Genomic DNA, 21,512 nt, shown 5'->3' on the forward strand with positions numbered 1-21,512 from the left:
CAATATGAGAGATTGATGGACACAACAGTATGAAAAATGTATGCACTCACTAACTGTAAGTCGCTCTGGATAAGAGCATCTGCTAAATTACTAAAAATGTAAAAATGTAAAAATGTAACATGAGTCAGAATAGAGGGAGGCAATTTGCAGATGTGTCCTTTCCTGCTAATTTTAAGTAATTTCCAAAACATACTGTATGTCAGAGTTGGACGGTAATGTTGTTCTACTACTCAATAATTACACTCAAAGCTCAAAGGGTTTTCCCCAAACAATAGTTTCCTAACAAACCCTGGGGCCTCAGTCACTGTTTATTGCCGTGCTGTAATGCAAACGTCAGGGTCCCCTGCCAGCAAACACATGTTGATGTAAGAAACAGCTTGCCTAAAGGCCGCAGCAGCTGTGTTGAGCAAACCTGTGTGGGTGTAATACATGTGTGACTGTGTGTGTGTGTGTGTGTGTGAGAGAGAGTTTGTGTGTAAAGGGGGGTGAGTTAAATGGGAGGCCTAAAACACACCAGCTAGCGTCACAGTAAACATCAACATCCATTGTGTAACTTCTGTCACCTGGTGACAAGTTGTGATTGAGACGTGTGAATCAACAACAACTCTTCTCTCCAACAGAAGCCAGTTCTGATGCAGTCAGCATGTTTTAGTGTCACTCATAGCAATGCTCTTAATTAAGCTGTCCTCTGTATTATCAAATGGAGGGCACCCATACTCCCCAAGCTTTTCAGGGTGTGAATTATTTATATATATATAAAAATAGGGTTTGATATTTACTAAACTGTTCAGCGAGAGAAATGGTGGTAGTTAAGATGTCGTTTGCATGGTAATTGCAAGAAGGGTTATAAATAAAGCATGAAGAGAAGTTATATGGAAATGCGATTCCCGGGGAATTTAGAATAATTTAACAAAATATTATCTCAGTCCCTATTTGACCTGGGGTCAATTAAAAAGAAACGTCAACGTCGGTGAATGCCGGAGCGGAGCCTTGCAATTGCAATTGGTGCTTTCTCTTCTGTCTGGTTGGAAAGCTGATCCAACGTTCAAGTGGAATAGAAATGTATTCATACCAATGGCACAAACCGTATGTTTTGTTTGAATGAAAATTAAACAGTATGAAATAGACTTCATTATCAACAAAAGAAAGAAAAGCACGACTACTACAATAATATAAAGACATCTCTAACTAAGAAAACACTTAAAGAATGTGACTCATTGAGTTTCTTCTCAAAATATAAAAATCAGATTGAAATCCAATCACATTTTATTTGTCACGTACACAGTTTACAGCAGGTATAAAAGGTGCAGTGAAATGCTTGTGTGCTAGCTCCCTCAACTATGCAGTACATCAGTCAATAATGATAATAACAATAAGAGTCAAGTAAAAAATAACAAGTAATAGAAGAGGTTGTATGCATAGTAATAATAGACTGTATTTACAAGTGTGTGTGTGTGTGTATGTGCTTGTGTGTGTGTGTGAGTTTGAGTGTGTGTGTTTGTACTTGTGTGTGAGTGTTTATGAGTGTTTGTGTGTGTGTTTATGTGTAAGGGTTGAATGTGTGGAGAGTCAGATAAAAATTATCTCTAAGGGGCAGATAGTCTCTGAGGTGCAAATAGTCTCTAAGGTGCAGGTCTGTGTAGGGATATACATGTAGGGTTAGCTGTTCAGCAGTCTGGTGGCCTGGTGGTAGAAGCTGTCTCGGCGCATGTTGGTCTGAGACCTGATGCTCCGATACCGCTTGCCAGATGGTAACAGAGTGAACAGTCCGTGGTCCAGGTGACTGGAGTCCTTGACGATCTTCCAGGCCTTCCTCAAATACCGCCTGGTGTAGATGTCCTGAAGGGCAGGGAGCTCGGCCCCAGTGATGTATTGGGCAATCTGCACCACCCTCGGTAGAGCCTCATGGTGTAGGGCGGTGCAGTTGCCGTGCCAGGCGGTGATGCAGCCAGTCAAGATGCTCTCAATTGAGCAGCTGTAGAACTTCTTGAGGTTCTGAGGGCCCATGCCAAATGTCTTCATTCGCCTGAGGTTGAAGAGACACACATCACAGGTCCTCTGAAGACACGCTGAGGAACTTGAAGCTTTTGATCCTCTCCATTGCATCCACGCCAATGTCAATAGGGGCGTGCACCCTGCCCTCTGTTTCCTGTAGTCCACAATCAGCTCCTTGGTTTTGCTGAAGTTGAGGGAGAGGCTGTTTTCCTGGTACCACTCTGCCAGGGCTCTAACCTCCTGTAGGCTGTCTCGTCGCCATCGGTGATCAGGCCCACCACCGTCATGCCATCGGCAAACTTAATGATGATGTTGGAGTCGTGGGTGGCCACAGGAGGGGGCTGAGCACACACCCCTGGGGGGCCCCCGTGTCGAGGGTTAGCGTGGCAGAGGTGTTGTTGCCTACCCTCACCGCTTGGGACCTGCCTGTCAGGAAGTCCAGGATCCATTTGCAGAGGGAGGTGTTCATACCCAAGGCCTTGAGCTTAGTGACGAACTTGGAAGGGACTATGATGTTGAAGGCTGAGCTGTAGTCGAGGAACATCAATGGCGATTGTATCATCTGTGGATCTGTTGGGTCGGTATGCAAATTGTAGTGGGTTCAGGGTGTCAGGTAAGGTGGAGCTGATGTGGTCCTTGACCACAGCCTCTCAACGCACTTCATGATGAAAGAAGTGAGTGCTATAGGGCAATAGTCATTTAGGTAGGTTACCTTTGCTTGCTTAGGTACAGGGACATTGTTGGACATCTTAAAGCGTTAAAAGCTGTCAGGTCAAAGTTCAAATATTTTCAGACAAAAAGTCACACATTTTCAGACAAAACCACCTACATATGTTTTGTAATGTCAAGATCACATTAGTGTTCCTGAATACTCAAATGAGTCCAAGAGCAATCCATGTAAATAGCAAGTTCACACATTTTCAGACACAACCACGTACAAATGTCTTGTAATGTCAAGATCGCATTGTAGGCTACTCCTGAATACCCAAATGAGTCCAAGAGGAATCCATGTAATAACAACATTTTTACATTTTACATTTTAGTCATTTAGCAGACGCTCTTATCCAGAGCGACTTACAGTTAGTGAGTGCATACATTTTTTATTTTATTTTTCATACCCCCCGTGGGAAACGAACCCACAACCCTGGCGTTGCAAACACCATGCTCTACCAACTGAGCTACATCCCTGCCAGCCATTCCCTCCCCTACCCTGGACGACGCTGGGCCAATTGTGCGCCGTCCCATGGGTCTCCCGGTCGCGGCCGGCTACGACAGAGCATGGAAGTAAGAATGGGACAGGTGTTATTCTTTATATGCAATGATAACTCATCTGATATCTCAGGGAGTAGCAGTCTCTAGGAGTAGCTGTGTTTGGGTTCGCAGGGGTCCAGCAGCAGGTGTCCCTATCCTAACCATATGAGCAACATTACAACAGCTCTTACTGTAATTGTGATATTGAGCGCAGTGCTGATCTGTGTCAACCATAACTCTGAATACAGCTACACGCTCATAACTCATCACGACTTATACCTTTTCCAGGCAGCGCAGCATAGCTAATGCCATGGTATCCATCCACCAGGCATGCATGCAATTGAAAACCTGCCTCCACACTCAAATTCCAACGACATGACGTCAGTCTGGGCTCAAATCCACGATTAAGCATATTTTTTTATGTTTGATTGACGAGCACAATTGCAGAGGCTGTTAAAGCGACAACCCCAACCCTGAGCACCGCAGTTGGCAGTCTATAGCCTACGAGTTACGACTATTTCTGGATTTCATGTCAACTCTGTCCTCCGTCTTAATATCAACATAGGGCTATGCCCACCCTTTTGGATGCTGTTTATGCTGTAATGGTGGTCTCTCAGAGGATGTGGTGCAGGGATTCTGTTCTTCAGGGTTCAAGGAAAGGTTGAGGCTGCTGGTTCAAACCACACCTGGGAGAGCATGTGTATTTGTCACGCCCTGGCTCTGGGGACGCTTGTATGTTGAGCCAGGGTGTGAGTTTTCTTTGTTTATTCTAGTTTTGGATCTAGCTCTTTCGTTTCTATGTTGGCCAGTGTGGTTCTCAATCAGAGGCAACGTGTATCAGCTGTTGCTTGTTGTCTCTGATTGGGAACCATACTTAGGCAGCCAGTTTCCCACAGTGTTTGTGGGATCTTGTTCCTGTGTAGGTTTGTGTTTTGCACCTTTGGACGTCACGTATCGATTTGTTGTTTTGTTCGTGTAATCATTAAATAAATAAGTATGTTCACCTTCCACGCTGCGCCTTGGTCCTCCTCTCTTCCCGACGATCGTGACAGTATTACAGAAACGTGACCATGATGGACTAAAGCTTCAGTCCACAGACATCCAGAATGATTACAGACTTTGATTCCATGTGTTCTTAGATCCGGTCATCCTGATTTGCTTATACTGTTACAGCGACTATTAGGTCTTCATGTAGAGGAGCATAGAGATCTAGCTACAGTAACATCCCCAAAGTTGATGGTCGGATCACTGTAGCTACATCACTGGCTGTACAGTAAGTCCCTCTTGATAAGAACACTGGAGAAAATTGACAGAATTATTATTAATGCAAGGGTATTTTGACTCAGGTGGTCCACACCCTTAGCAACATCTGGTAATGGTGACTTGCATTCCACAGTGTCAAGTCATGCCCCTGTTTTCTGCCATGTCCAATCTGCAGTGCTACGCTCTGGCCAGCCAGGTACACATTTGTTTCTCTGTTTCCTCTCTCTCTCTCTCTTGCTCTCTCCCTTTCTCTCTCTTGCACTTGCTCTCTCTAGCTCTCTCTCTCTCTCTCTCTCTCTCTCTCTCTCTCTCTCTCTCTCAATTTCAATTTAAGGGCTTTATTGGCATGGGAACGTATGTTAACATTGCCAAAGCAAGTGAAGTAGATAGTAAACAAAAGTGAAATAAACAATACAAATTGGTAAACATTACACTCAGAAGTTCCAAAAGAATAAAGACATTTCAAATGTCATATTTTGATTATATACAGTGTTGTAACAATGTGCAAATAGTTAAAGTACGAATGGGAAAATAAAGAAACATAAATATAGGTTGAATTTACAATGGTGTTTGTTCTTCACTGGTTGCCCTTTTCTTGTGGCAACAGGTCACAAATCTTGCTGCTGGGATGGCACACTATGGTATTTCACCCTATAGATAAGGGAGTTGATAAATTTTTTGTTTGTTTTCAAATTCTTTGTGGAGCTGTGTAATCTGAGGGAAATATTTGTCTCTAATATGGTCATACATTTGGCAGGAGGTTAGGAAGTGCAGCTCAGTTTCCACCTCATTTTGTGGGCAGTGTGCACATAGCCTGTCTCCTCTTGAGAGCCAGGTCTGCCTACGGTGGCCTTTCTCAATAGCAAGGCTATGCTCACTGAGTCTGTACATAGTCAAAGCTTTCCTTAAGTTTGGGTTATTCACAGTGGTCAGGTATTCTGCCACTGTTACGCCCTAACTCAGGGGACGCTTATATGTTGAGTCAGGGTGTGTATATTTCCTTGTTATGCTTTGTCTATGTTGTCGATCTAGTATGTGTGGATCTATGTTGGCCGGTGTGGTTCCCAATCAGAGGCAGCTGTCGCTCATTGTCTCTGATTGGGGACCATACTTAGGCAGCCTATTGGCACTGTCTAGTTGTGGGATCTTGTTCCGTGTAAGGTTTGTTGTTCTGTACTACCTTGGACTTCACGTTTCGTTTCCGTTGTTGTTTTGTTGTGTTGTTTATTACGTTAATAAACATGTACGCATATCACGCTGCACCTTGGTCTGACCCGTCATTCAACGAACGTGACAGATGATCCCACCAAATGAGGACCAAGCAGCGTGCCGAAAAGGAGCAAATGCCTGGGACTCAACAGGAGGTTACATTAGTAGATGTCCTCCTCGGTTGGGGGAGAATTACGGAGGAGGAGGCCGTCCGTTATCGGTAGGCAATGAAGGAGGATGCCCAGGTAGGAGAGGAGAAACGTTGCCAACAGTGCCGACGACGGAGACCCGAGAGGCAACCCCAAGAACATTTTTTGGGGGGGCACACGGTGTGGACGACGAGGCAGCAGGAGGCCGTTAAAGGGCGGATCTGCAGGTTAGGAGAGGAGGCCACCATGTTACGGGGGCTATTGGTTCAGACGGAGCAGGAGTTATTCGGTCAGAGGGAGGCGCTACAGGAGGCTAAAATGGAGAAGGAAAGAGTAGAGACACGGCGAGAGGAGCTGGTTAGGCAGCAGAAGGAGCGGGGGTTAATAAAGGAACCCAGTCCTGCTCCTCGCACCAAGCAAGTGGTGCGTGTCGCCAGTCCGGTCCGGCCCGTTCCTGCTCCCCGCACCAAGCCAGTGGTGCGTGTTCCCAGTACGGCCCGGCCCGTTCCTGCCTCTCGCACCAAGCCTGTGGTGCGCGTCGCCAGTCCGGCCCGGCCTGTTCCTGCTCCTCGCACCAAGCCAGTGGTGCACGTCGCCAGTCCGGCCCGGCCTGTTCCTGCTCCTCGCACCAAGCCAGTGTTGCGTGTCGCCAGTCCGGCCCGGCCTGTTCCTGCTCGGCCCGGCCTGTTCCTGCTCCTCGCACCAAGCCAGTGTTGCGCGTCGCCAGTCCGGCCCGGCCTGTTCCTGCTCCTCGCACCAAGCCAGTGGTGCGCGTCGCCAGTCCGGCCCGGCCTGTTCCTGCTCCTCGCACCAAGCCAGTGGTGCGCGTCGCCAGTCCGGCCCGGCCTGTTCCTGCTCCTCGCACCAAGACAGTGGTGCGCGTCGCCAGTCCGGCCCGGCCTGTTCCGGCTCCTCGCACCAGACCAGTGGTGCGTTTGTCCAGTCCGGCACGGCCCGTGCCCGTTCCACCGGTGCCTGGTCCGACACCGGTCAGCTGCTCCACTCCGGAGCCAGAGCAGTCCGCTCCACCGGTGCCTGATCCAGTTCCGGTCAGCTGTTCAACTCCGGAGCCAGAGCAGTCCGCTCCACCGGTGCCTGATCCAGCTCCGGTCAGCTGCTCCACTCCGGAGCCAGAGCAGTCCGCTCCACCGGTGCCTGATCCAGCTCCGGTCAGCTGCTCCACTCCGGAGCCAGAGCAGTCCGCTCCACCGGTGCCTGATCCAGCTCCGGTCAGCTGCGCCACTCCGGAGCCAGAGCAGTCCGCTCCACCGGGGTCCAGTCCAGCTCCGGTCAGCGGCTCAACTCCGGAGCCAGAGCAGTCCGCTCCACCGGTGCCTGATCCAGCTCCGGTCAGCGGCTCCAGTCCAGACCATGACGTCAGCCCCTCTCCAGGTTCGGGAAGCAACGCGCCGAGGTCTAGACCAGACCAGGGGCGCAACAGGGAGGTGGAGAGTGAGAGGTCGTCACGCCCCGAGCCGGATCCGCCTCCGAGGCGGAATGCCCACCCGGCCCCTACCCTGTTATGTTTATGTTGTGCGGTCGGAGTCCGCACCTTTGGGGGGTACTGTCACGCCCTGACTCAGGGGACGCTTATATGTTGAGTCAGGGTGTGTATATTTCCTTGTTGTGCTTTGTCTATGTTGTCGATCTAGTATGTGTGGAACTATGTTGGCCGGTGTGGTTCCCAATCAGAGGCAGCTGTCGCTCGTTGTCTCTGATTGGGGACCATACTTAGGCAGCCTATTGGCACTGTCTAGTTGTGGGATCTTGTTCCGTGTAAGGTTTGTTGTTCTGTACTACCTTGGACTTCACGTTTCGTTTCCGTTGTTGTTTTGTTGTGTTGTTTATTACGTTAATAAACATGTACGCATATCACGCTGCGCCTTGGTCTGACCCGTCATTCAACGAACGTGACAGCCACTGTGTACTCTCTAGGGCCAAATAGCATTCTAGTTTGCTCAGTATTTTTGTTAATTCTTTCCAATGTGTCAAGTAATTCTCTTTTTGTTTTCTCATGATTTGGTTGGGTCTAACTGTGTTGTTGCCTCTCTCTCTCTCTCTCGCTCTCGCTCTCTCTCTCTCTCTCTCTCTCTCTCTCTCTCTCTCTCTCTCTCTCTCTCTCTCTCTCTCTCTCTCTCTCTCTCTCTCTCTCTCTCTCTCTCTCTCTCTCTCTCTCTCACTTCAGATAAATATGGGAGTCAATGACTGATCCTATTGAACACAGCCTGGTGATCCATAAGAATAGATTACTGGCTGGGTATCTCACTTTCAGATCAGTAATTCTGACACTCGTTGATGAATGTGTCAATTGATTGTTGGCTCTATCACCACTTTATGATCATTATAGTGCTTATTTCACCCATGCTTCCCTCTAGCAACGACATACCGTATATACACTGCTAACGGAGTGTCTGGAAATATATTTCCACACTGCAGGAATACCTGTTAGATCACCTTTGTCTACAGGATATGATACTGTAGCTATTGATGCTATATTTGACTAATATCTTCTATGTTTTGAGAGGAGCCTATAGAGACTGACAGAGCATATCATCCACCTGACTAGATAGAGAGATACTCAGAGACAGCTTGGCCCAGCCGTATGTCTCTACGGTACGGTGTACAGCCCATCCAGCACCATGCAGCTAGGTACCTCCACCACACCACACTGCACTGCACCGGCGGGCCCTGCTGCCCTGCTGACAATCACTGGAATGGGCCGTGACTGGCTGCTTGTTTTGTGCCATGATCCCTCGCTGCTCACGCTGCTGAAAACATAAATAATCCAGCTCTGCTGCGTTGCTATAAATAATGGATGACTTGTCCACTGTCACTTTCCATAGCATGTCAAGCCACAGCCATTATTAGGGGCTCCCCTCTCCCATTTCTCCCCCTTTTCCCCCTTTCCCTCCCTCCTTCCCCTACATTTCTCCTTCTGACTCCAGTTTTGTTTTTGTTCTGGTTGATGTGCCAGTACACCTCTGTGGCCGGTCGGCTGTCAGTCTTTCTCAGGGTCAGCAGAGTTGATGGTTTTCCACAGAGGGAAGGAAAAAGGGATGGTGCTATTTGGGACACTCTCACGTACAGACTCTGATGGAATAAAAACAACAGCAGAAAACACTCCTTGACCTGGAACAAATATCTTAGCACTTTGAGATAAGATGTCATTTTCATACTTGTGTTAGGTAAGCTGGGCTGAGGCTGAAGCGCTGCCTGCCGGTCACTCTGACTCAGAGAAGAGGTTGACCCTATCAGCTGGAGACAGTCTTCCTGTCTTACTGTCGCCCATGGCCCAGATGAACAGCAACATTACTTTAAAGTAGCTGTCACGCCCTGACTCAGGGGACTCGTATATGTTGAGTCAGGGTGTGTATATTCTTTGTTGCGTATATTCTATGTGGTGTTATTCTAGTATGTGTATATCTATGTTGGCCGGTGTGGTTCCCAATCAGAGGCAGCTGTCGCTCGTTGTCTCTGATTGGGGATCATACTTAGGCAGCCTATTGGCACTAGTGTGTTGTGGGATCTTGTTCCTGGTAAGGTTAGTTGTGTGTCTACCTTAGGACTTCACGTTTCGTTTCCTTTGTTGTTTTGTCGTGTGTTTATAGTTCAATAAACATGTACGCATATCACGCTGCGCCTTGGTCTGACCCGTCATTGAACGAACGTGACAGTAGCCTGGTCCTGCACTGAGCTGAGGGCACCAGAGGAGAGAGTGCTTAGTGCTTACACAGACAACACAAGATGCCCTGGTCGGGAGGATCCACCCATCTACCAGGAGACATCATGGATTATTTACATATGCAGCTGCGCTTGAGAAAAATGTATGAAGAACAGCTGGCTATGTGTACAGGGATATGAGAGAGAGTGAGAGAGAGAGAGAGCTTTGTCGGGTTGGCTTGGCTTCTGAACCTCTAACACACAGGCTGTTTTCAGGGCGTAGAGCTAAAGAAAAAAATGAAAGCGTCTTGTATTCCTGTTCCTGCCATACCATTATCTGTGTTAAAGGGTTTCAGGACCACCATGCCAGACCTGAGGCGAGAGAGGCGGCTTCCACTAGTAGCTCTCTGCTCTGGCCTGCAGCAAACAAACCCTGACAGTTCCCCTCATTTGGAATTCACTTTGGGGCAGCTGTGGCGCCATCCAGAATGGAGGGGGAACGGGACGGACGGAGAGGAGAGGAAGCCAGCAGTTTGTAATGTATGCAGAGTGTCTACACGTCCTGGGTGACAGCGACACGAGCACTTGTCACTAGAGACATCAGTTCTACTTAGTCACAGTGCTGCGGGGCAATCTGTATGACTGCAGTGCTGTGCGAACTCTATTAATAGTTAGCTACCTTTCAGGAGGTATTATGCTGAGCAGGGGAAGATGAAGAAATATAATAGAGGTGGACCCCGAACGAACGAGGGGAGGAGAGAGGTTCCGGTCGGAGCGGCTTCTGTGCCGCCCGCCCGGCCTCTCAGAGTTTAGGGAACAACCCCTCTCCCTGAACAACCCCTCTCCCTGAACAACCCCTCTCCCTGCAAGGCACACATATTTATGTGAGAGGCAGAATAACAATTTGTTGTGGAGGGGGGTGGGGGGGTGGAGTTAGAGAGGGGTTGTTTTAAATCAAGGTCTTGCGTTGCCACGGTTAATTTTTCATCAGTCTCCTAAATAAGAAATGTGAGCGGTCATCACTTATTTGTCAAGCCATCTTAGCTGCAAAAGGTGGACTTCACAGCAGGTTTGCACAAGGCTGGGAGAGCCTGGAGCCTGTAGGGAGAGGCAGGAAGGAGACTGTGGAACACAGAGTGAGTGCTGATCCCTCCAAATGCCCTGCAAAACAACACTAGCCGTTAAAGGGAATATTTATATTTACTCCCCAAAGGGGACTGACATTACTACCAACAGAGATGGGGATGATTTTGATTATAACATTGGGAAAGGCTTAAGGATTCAATATACTAACCCCCTGCCTAATGCGGGACTGATGCATATAGTCAATGTAAACATGGCGTACACATATTCTCTGCTTATATTTGACATCTGAAGAGCCTGAAAGCTGATACACATATGATTCATAATCTCAATAATACTTCACTCCACTTGTAGCACTAACATACCTGTCGCTGTCGGGTGAAAACCTCTCATCTCCAAAATAGAAACTTTTCAGAAAGAATAAAACCCCCGGCTATATTTGACCATTAACGAACATACAATTTTGAATCATCAGAAGCTATATTGAATACATGTTCTTGGTCCTAGAGTCATGCAATGTTCAGAGTACATTGAGGGGAGTTACTGCTTTGAATACATGTAAAAAAAAAGATGAAAATTGTCAAACATTTAATTACAAGGTTTTCATCGGACAGCGACGTTGTTTTACTTATCCACAATCATTATTATAATTGCTCACATGTGCAACAGATTGTACTTTGGAGCAGGTATATGAATACTTGTGGTTAGTATGTGGTTAGTAAACAATATGTAATTTTGTTGGTCTCGATATTGAAATAGAACAAACTATAAGCAAACAAAAACACATATTAAAACTGTTCGCTATAGCTTCCATTGCTTTTCCTGTCTGACTGCTGTGTTGCCTCTCCCCTCTCTTTTGGCCCCTATTCATTTGCTTTTCTTCTGGGAAAGACAGAGCAGTCTGTTTGGGCGACAGGAGAGTGATGCAAACACACACTCCGGCCAATCAACAACCCCCCCTTGGCAGCATGGACAACCGTCAACAGGTGACACGCCAGATTTGCGAGAACCCAGAGACGGACAGTGCTTGATGGGAAAAAGAGAAGAGATAAAAACACTGCTGCTTTCTCCACCTCTCCCAAAACTGCAAAATGTGCCCCTCTATGGATGACTGGCTGCTAAGCCCACAGCTGCCAACCGTGGGGGGAGCAAACCACAAAGGTCCCCTCTGTGTGCAAGAGACTGGCAAAGAAAGGCCAAGTTAAAGATTGGCAAGTTTACCTCAGCTGTCTCAAGGGTCAGAGGATCCTTTCCATTTCACTAACCTCCTGCCGCTTGACTAAAAACAGTTCATGATTGGCAAAACACATGGTTGTTTTAAAAAACTGTGCCGGATCAACAATCTACTATTGGCTCCAACTGTCCTCCCTTCGATTCTCTTTGAAGATACCTGTCATAACCTCAGAGGTTTAGAAAATACACGCCACTCCTGAGTCGTGTTGTTTCCTGCTTCGAGCCAAGTGGTGAATAGGAAGCAGGTTGGGTTGAGATTTAAAAAGGCGAAGGTTTGTCAGGAAATCCTCCTGACACTGAAAACACTGGCCTTGTTTAATTTTTACACATCTGGAGGGGTGGTTTTTTCCTCTGAGTCACCGATCCCCTGTTGTCGGAGCCCAAGATGAGCATCTGTTGTTTGGGACTTCTTAGGTGAAGAGGGCAGACAAACAGATTGTGTTTTGGAGAATGAGGTAAAGGTTGTTTAGATTCAAAGAGGAGGCGTGTACGCATCATTTAGGCTTCCTTTTGGTCTCTTGACATCTCCCTGTGGAAAAGGAGGGGGGCAGATTGGGATTTCCAGAGCAGATTGTTACAGGGTCAAAAGGATCAAAGTCAAGATGGGGATTCTGACCAAATCCGTTGTTCCATGTTGAAAACACCTCAAGATTTAGGGCCAAGATTATATTTCCTATTCTCATATTATAATGGAAAAATCAATCTGAAAATGTATTCTACTCAACTGGGGAAACTCAATAAAGGATGTGTTCCTCTGTAGCTCAATTGGTAGAGCATGGCACTTGTAATGCCAGGGTAGTGGGTTCGATCCCCGGGACCACCCATATGTAAAAATGTATGCACACATGACTGTAAGTCACTTTGGATAAAAGAGTCTGCTAAATGGCATATTATTAGAATCATATTAATATTCTGATAATTCACTGGTACTGCCAAATTTATGCTTCTGACAAAACGATTTGATACATTTTGAATGCTGTTATGTTTTATGTATTATAGTAGTCTATGCCACTGAGAGAAGAGGTGCTTAAAAAAAAGAATTGTTTCACCATCAATACTGCCTGCAAAATAGCTTGTCCTCATTGAATTTCCAACATAAGCCCTGTAAACCGCTGACATATTGCCAGGCATTGGCTCTGAAAAGTTGGACTGCAAATTGCTTTGGCGTCACAGCCATCATTGTTATTGTCTCTCTCTCTTATCACTGCCCTATTATTAGCCAGCCACTCGTTTTTGCTACTGCTTTCCTTCCAGTATTTCCTGATTGCATTTTTCATCCTCTTCCCGACCGGATTCCTTTTCGCCTAGTAACAACACTTGGAGTGAACTCCCTCCACTCTCTCCCCATCTTCATTTCCTGTGCTTCTTCCTCTACGTGGCGGCTACATCCTTGGTAGGATCCAGGCTGTGATTAGGGGTAGTGACCCAGAGGAACTCCCCAGCCCTCGTCACACCCAGGCAAGGCTCTGCCAGGCTGTGTGTATTTCCACCCGGAGACACCCCACTTACTTCACTGACTTAATTACATTTCACACTGCTGAGGCTGAGGTACCGGTGTATACTGCTCCGCGCAGCTCCTTGCATCAGCGCTAAAAGCAGCAGCAAATAAAGGGATGGCTTACTGCTCCCCTGCCCAGTCAATGCTGTTTTCCTTTCTGTAAATTGGGCCTTCTACCAAGCAGGGAGAGAGAGGGAAGAGGTGGAGAGGAGAGAGAAGAAGGGTCCAGACCATTATGAAAATATTAGTATTATTATTAATTTGGTTTGGCTCTGACTTTCATCCCAAGTGACTCACAAATTCTGGAAACCATTTTCTGAGCTGAGCTCTGCACCAGAGGAATGTCGGCAGGTAAAGTACATTGCTCAAGGGTACAACCGTTCCACATAACGTGTGTTGTATTAAAAAGGATCGTGCTCATATTATGTGGGCCCCATGAATTAAAATGAAAAAGGACCTCCTTTGAAATGAAAATAGATTGGTTGTGCTGATAAATGATCACGTGAGAGCTCCATGACGTGAATAAGGGTAGGTTGACCAGTTGCAGTACATTTGATCTATATCAGTTAGTTGGCCCCTGACGGTCACAGAGGGGGTCTGTGAAATGTATCAGTGATTACATCAAAGTCTCTCAAAGGTGCTTAAGCCCAGATATGCTGTTACTGTATATTGTTTGTATACAGTGAGGGAAAAAAGTATTTGATCCCCTGCTGATTTTGTACGTTTGCCCACTGACAAAGAAATGATCAGTCTATAATTTTAATGGTAGGTTTATTTGAACAGTGAGAGACAGAATAACAAACAAAAAATCCAGAAAAACGCATGTCAAAAATTTTATAAATTGATTTGCATTTTAATGCGGGAAATAAGTATTTGACCCCCTCGCAATCAGAAAGATTTCTGGCTCCCACGTGTCTTTTATACAGGTAACGAGCTGAGATTAGGAGCACAATATTAAAGGGAGTGCTCCTAATCTCAGTTTGTTACCTGTATAAAAGACACCTGTCCACAGAAGCAATCAATCAATCAGATTCCAAACACTCCACCATGGCCAAGACCAAAGAGCTCTCCAAGGATGTCAGGGACAAGATTATAGACCTACACAAGGCTGGAATGGGCTACAAGACCATCGCCAAGCAGCTTGGTGAGAAGGTGACAACAGTTGGTGCGATTATTCACAAATGGAAGAAACACAAAATAACTGTCAATCTCCCTCTGCCTGGGGCTCCATGCAAGATCTCACCTCGTGGAGTTGCAATGATCATGAGAACAGTGAGGAATCAGCCCAGAACTACACGGGAGGATCTTGTCAATGATCTCAAGGCAGCTTGGACCATAGTCACCAAGAAAACAATTGGTAACACACTACGCCGTGAAGGACTGAAATCCTGCAGCGCCCGCAAGGTCCCCCTGCTCAAGAAAGCACATATACAGGCCCGTCTGAAGTTTGCCAATGAACATCTGAATGATTCCGAGGAGAACTGGGTGAAAGTGTTGTGGTCAGATGAGACCAAAATTGAGCTCTTTGGCATCAACTCAACTCGCCATGTTTGAAGGAGGAGGAATGCTGCCTATGACCCCAAGAACACCATCCCCACCGTCAAACATGGAGGTGGAAACATTATGCTTTGGGGGTGTTTTTCTGCTAAGGGGACAGGACAACTTCACCGCATCAAAGGGACGATGGATGGGGCTATGTACCATCAAATCTTGGGTGAGAACCTCCTTCCCTCAGCCAGGGCATAGAAAATGGGTCGTGGATGGGTATTCCCGCATGACAATGACCCAAAATACACGGCCAAGGCAACAAAGGAGTGGCTCAAGAAGAAGCACATTAAGGTCCTGGAGTGGCCTAGCCAGTCTTCAGACCTTAATCCCATAGAAAATATGTGGAGGGAGCTGAAGGTTCGAGTTGCCAAACGTCAGCCTCGAAAACTTAATGACTTGGATAAGATCAGCAAAGAGGAGTGGGACAAAATCCCTTCTGAGATGTGTGCAAACCTGGTGGCCAATTACAAGAAACGTCTGACCTCTGTGATTGCCAACAAGGGTTTTGCCACCAAGTACTAAGTCATGTTTTGCAGAGGGGTCAAATACTTATTTCCCTCATTAAAATGCAAATCAATTTATAACATTTTTGACATGCGTTTTTCTGGATTTTTTTGTTGTTATTCTACATTTACATTTACATTTTCGTCATTTAGCAGACGCTCTTATCCAGAGCGACTTACAAATTGGTGCATTCACCTTATGATAGCCAGTGGGACAACCACTTTACAATATTATTATTATTATTATTAAAATTTTTTGGGGGGGTGGGGGTAGAAGGATTACTTTATCCTATCCCAGGTATTCCTTAAAGAGGTGGGGTTTCAAGTGTCTCTGGAAGGTGGTGAGTGACTCCGCTGTCCTGGCGTCGTGAGGGAGCTTGTTCCACCATTGGGGTGCCAGAGCAGCGAACAGTTTTGACTGGGCTGAGCGGGAACTGTGCTTCCGCAGAGGTAGGGGGGCCAGCAGGCCAGAGGTGGATGAACGTAGTGCCCTCGTTTGGGTGTAGGGTCTGATCAGAGCCTGAAGGTACGGAGGTGCCGTTCCCCTCACAGCTCCGTAGGCAAGCACCATGGTCTTGTAGCAGATGCGAGCTTCAACTGGAAGCCAGTGGAGTGTGCGGAGGAGCGGGATTACGTGAGAGGAGGTTGAACACCAGACGGGCTGCGGCGTTCTGGATGAGTTGTAGGGGTTTAATGGCACAGGCAGGGAGCCCAGCTGTCTCTCACTGTTCAAATAAACCTAACATTAAAATTATAGACTGATAATTTCTTTGTCAGTGGGCAAACGTACAAAATCAGCAGGGGATCAAATACTTTTTTCCCTCACTGTAGGTCGTTATCAATGAATCGTCACAATACGGTGCAGAGCATTCCATTTGGTTTCTGGGGGGCAAGGAGAACCCCAGCTCCGCTAAAACCATTGACAACTATGTGAAGCTTTCAAGGGATTGTTAAATAAATGTGAACTATTTGGTTTTAATATCATCATCTCATGAAGAGCATTGTCTGAACTACACATTTCCGATTATTCCACATTTAGCTCTATCATCAGAGTTATACAGCAAGTAACTGCATGCTTTTCATGAAAAGTAAACATGAATTGATCATGCAATTTCAGATATGTGAGGGTAGCCTATCCATTTGGCATGTAGCTAGCTAAGCAAACAACACGTGTCATTTAGCTTGTTTCATCAGAGATTAGGCTCTTGGAAAGAGCTTGACATCGCCAAATCCTCGTCCTGGTAAAGTTGTCAGTCAGACTAATGTAATCACCACTATAGATGGCAAACAAATCAAACAATATGTGGATATAGTCATCTAGATTATCCCCTGAAAGTTAGCTTGTTAACTAGCTATATTGAAGTGATCTGTTGTTAGCTAGCAAGCCAATTTGAACTGGTCCATCAATCAATGTAGCCTATCATGTCTGTCAGCGACAATTGTGATTAATCACTCTCAAAAACAATGTTGAAAAGGGGATAATGTTAGCTAACTTCACTAGGTAGGCCTACATTGGTTGGATATATTTTTTTAATGAGGTCTACTTACCGCTATATGTTTAGCCAACTATACAAAGTTTTTACCGGTAGCTTGCAAAGTAAATCAGCTAACAGTACATCGGCAAATGCACCCTTCTGCTGCTTAACAGGCAGAGCCCACAAAAGATGAGAAATTAACCTAAACCACTCATACTTGTCAGGTATAGTTCACTTTTATTTTATATCACTCAAATATACAATTAATGGTGGCCAATATTGAGAGATATCTTGAGGCTACCCTCACTTATCTGAAATTACATGATCAATTGTTGTTTACTGATCATGAAAAGCATGCAGTTACTTGCTGTATAACTCTGATGATAGAGCTAAATGTGCGCAATTGTTTTGCATGGAATAATCAGAAATGTGTAGTTCTGTCTATGCTGATGATATTACAACCAAATAGTTAACATTTATTTAACAATCCCTTGAAAATAGCACGCAGTTGTCAATGGTTTTAGAGGAGCTTGGAGTCTCCTTGCCCCACAGCAGACATATTGAGCGCTCTGTATTGTGTATTGTGATGTTGTATTGATAACGGCCTATTGTATATAGCCTCATTTAGTGTTGAAAGGAATTCTTAAACAAAGGTTGAGTTTCCTTTTCTCCCAATTAAGAGGGTTAAACCCTTTTAAATGAACAACATCTGTTTTCCAGCTGTTCATCATAATCAGATTTCGGTAAAACATTAATCAACAATTTATTCGCTCTCAGGACTCATATAGACCCAGAACTATTCAGTTCTGGACATTATAAAAAGGTTTTATTTAACAGAAAATCCCTATGAAACCTCTGGTTATTATTCCAGTAAACTACCTCCATGCAGAACCTTTGTGGAAACAGGTTTTTGCGGTCCACCTCAATCCAAACATATTCATATCCTATGTGAACAGCTCGTTTGATTCACTAAGCGTTCCCCGTGCTGTTTGCCCCAGAGACTGAAATGGGAGAAAGAAGGGAGGAGGGAGGGAGAGGTAGAATGGAGAAAGGGAGGGGGGGAAGGGTGATGTTGGGTTGTGGTTAGCCCCTGCATGCTCCAAGTGAAATATGATTGGTTTGTGCACTCGTGGATTGACATGCCCGCACCGCAGCTGAAACCTGTTAACTCGATGTGCACTGACTGGTCAGGACGAAGAGTCAAACCTGTTGTGACTGCTGCATGGCAAATATTATGGTTGGTCCACCGGGCCGCCAACCCAGTGGTGGAAAGTAAGATACAGGGTCATAATAGGAACAAAGGGGGGTGGTGATGTGTGTGTGTGTGTGTGTGTGTGTGTGTGTGTGTGTGTGTGTGTTTGTGTGTGTGTGTGTGTATGTGTGTTTGTGTATGTGTCCCGATATGTGTGAGACAGACAACATAATACAATGTGACAGACGTTAATCGTTCGTAAGCATCAGTTTGAATGTTATAAACAAACATGGCATGGACTTATTTTGCATTATTTTGGGACATGGCACAGCAGCATTATAACACAGTACACAGGAGGGAGAGTAGTATGTGAACCAGGAATTTGTACGTACCGTACTAGGGAAAGGTTGCCTTCCCATCAGCATAGAGAAAAAGTCCTCTGCCTAGCTTGGCGCCAGATCACCTGAACAAGTTCAGGCCACTATCCCTCTCTCTGGTTAATCCTGGAGTGGCTAATGTGGATTTAGCGCTGACTCATGCGAGGGTCCGATTAAATCAAGCCTCCCAAAGCTGCTGGTGGTGGTGGAGGGGTGGGTCCTGCAGTAGTGGGACAGCAGCATGAGAAACACAATAAGGGCCTCTCTCTCTCTCTCTCTCTCTCTCTTTCTCTCTCTCTCTCTCTCGCTCTCTCTTTCTCTCTCTCTCTCTCTCTCTCTCTCTCTCTCTCTCTCTCTCTCTCTCTCTCTCTCTCTCTCTCTCTCTCTCTCTCTCTCTCTTTCTCTCTCTCTCTCTCTCTCTCTCTCTCTCTCTCTCTCTCTCTCTCTCTCTCTCTCTCTCTCAATTCAATTTCAATTTAAGGGCTTTATTGGCATGGGAAATGTATGTTAACATTGCCAAAGCTCATCAGTAAGCTAAGGATCCACCTCCCTCTGCAACTGGATCCTGGACTTCCTGACGGGCCACCCCCAGGTGGTAAGAGTAGGTAAGAACACATCTGCCACACTGATCCTCAACACGGGGGCGTGTGCTCAGTCCCCTCCTGTACTCCCTGTTCACCCATGACTGCATGGCCAGGCACAATTCCAACACCATCATTAAGTTTGCCGACGACACAACAGTGGTAGGCCTGATCACAGACAACGATGAGACAGCCTATAGGGAGGAGGTCAGAGACCTGGCCGTGTGGTGCCAGGATAACAACCTCTCCCTCAACGTGACCAAGACAAAGGAGATGATTGTGGACTACAGGAAAAAATAAGAGGACTGAGCACGCCCCCATTCTCATCGACGGGGCTGTAGTGGAACAGGTTGAGAGCTTCAAGTTCCTTGGTGTCCACATCACCAACAAACTATCAAGACAGTCATGGTCCAAACACACCAAGACAGTCATGAAGAGGGCACGACAAAGCCTATTCCCCCTCAGGAAACTGAAAAGATTTGGCATGGGTCCTCAGATCCTCAAAAAATTCTACAGCTGCACCATCAAGAGCATCCTGACTGGTTGCATCACCGCCTGGTATGGCAACTGCTCAGCTTCCGACCGCAAGGCACTACAGAGGGTAGTGTGTACGGCCCAGTACATCACTGGGGCCAAGCTTCCTGCCATCCAGGACCTCTATACCAGGCGGTGTCAGAGGAAGGCCCTCAAAATTGTCAAAGACTCCAGCCACCCTAGAATAGACTGTTCTCTCTGCTACCGCACGGCAAGCGGTACCGGAGTGCCAAGTCTAGGTCCAAAATACTTCTCAACAGCTTCTACCCCCAAGCCATAAGACTCCTGAACAGCTAATCATGGCTACCCGAACTATTTGCACTGTCCCCCCACCCCATCTTTTTACGCTGCTGCTACTCTGTTAATTATTTATGCATAGTCACTTTAACTCTACCCACATGTACATACTGTATTACCTCAACTACCTCAACTAGCCGGTGCCTCCGCATATTGACTCTGCACTGGTACCCCCCTGTATATATAGCCTCCCTACTGTTATTTTATTTTACTTCTGCTCTTTTTTTCTCAACACTTTTTTGATGTTGTTTAGTATACGTTTTTAATAAAAAAAATTAATGCATTGTTGGTTAAGGGCTGTAAGTAAGCATTTCACTCTAATCTCTACACCTGTTGTATTTGGCGCATGTGGCCAATAAAATTGGATTTGATTTGAAGTAGATAGTAAACAAAAGTGAAATAAACAATAAATATTAACAGTAAACATTACACTCTGAAGTTCCAAAAGAATAAAGACATTTCAAATGTCATATTTTGATTATATACAGTGTTGTAACAATGTGCAAATAGTTAAAGTACGGATGGGAAAATAAATAAACATAAATATAGGTTAAATTTACAATGGTGTTTGTTCTTCACTGGTTGCCCTTTTCTTGTGGCAACAGGTCACAAATCTTGCTGCTGTGATTGCACACTGTGGTATTTCACCCAGTAGATAAGGGAGTTTATCAAAATTGGACTTGTTTTCTAATTATTTGTGGAGCTGTGTAATCTGAGGGAAATATGTGTCTCTAATATGGTCATACATTTGGCAGGAGGATAGGAAGTGCTGCTCAGTTTCCACCTCATTTTGTGGGCAGTGTGCACATAGCCAGTCTTCTCTTGAGAGCCATGTCTGCCTACGGAGGCCTTTCTCAATAGCAAGGCTAAGCTCCCTGAGTCTGTACATAGTCAAAGCTTTCCTTAGGTTTGGGTCAGTCACAGTGGTCAGGTATTCTGCCGCGGTGTACTCTCTGTTTAGGGCCAAATAGCATTCTAGTTTTCTCTGTTTTTTTTGTTAATTCTTTCCAATGTGTCAAGTAATTCTCTTTTTGTTTTCTCATGATTTGGTTGGGTCTATTTGTGTTGTTGTTGTTGTCCTGGGGCTCTGTTGGGTCTGTTTGTGTTTGTGAACAGAGCCCCAGGACCAGCTTACTTAGGGGACTCTTCTCCAAGTGCATCTCTCTGTAGGTGATGGCTTTGTTATGGAAGGTTTAGGAATCGCTTCCTTTTAAGTGGTTATAGAATTTAACCGCTCTTTTCTGGATTTTGATAATTAGCGGGTATCGGCTTAATTCACAGCTTTGTGGAAGTTACCTGTGGCGCTGATGTTTAGACCGAGGTATGTATAGTTTTTTGTGTGTTCTAGGGCAACGGTGTCTAGATGGAATTCGTATTTGTGGTCGTGGCAACTGGACCTTTTTTGGAACACCATTTTTAAAAACTGAGATTTACTGTCAGGGCCAAGGTCTGACAGAATCTGTGCAGAAGATCTAGGTGCTGCTGTTGGCCCTCCTTGGTTGGTGACAGAAGCACCAGATCATCAGCAAACAGTAGACATTTGACTTCAGATTCTAGTAGGGTGAATCTCTCTCTCTCTCTCTCTCTCTCTCTCTCTCTCTCTCTCTCTCTCTCTCTCTCTCTCTCTCTCTCTCTCTCTCTCTCTCTCTCTCTCTCTCTCTCTC

Source organism: Coregonus clupeaformis, unplaced genomic scaffold, assembly GCF_020615455.1.
Source record: "Coregonus clupeaformis isolate EN_2021a unplaced genomic scaffold, ASM2061545v1 scaf0053, whole genome shotgun sequence".
Taxonomy (NCBI): Eukaryota; Metazoa; Chordata; class Actinopteri; order Salmoniformes; family Salmonidae; genus Coregonus; species Coregonus clupeaformis.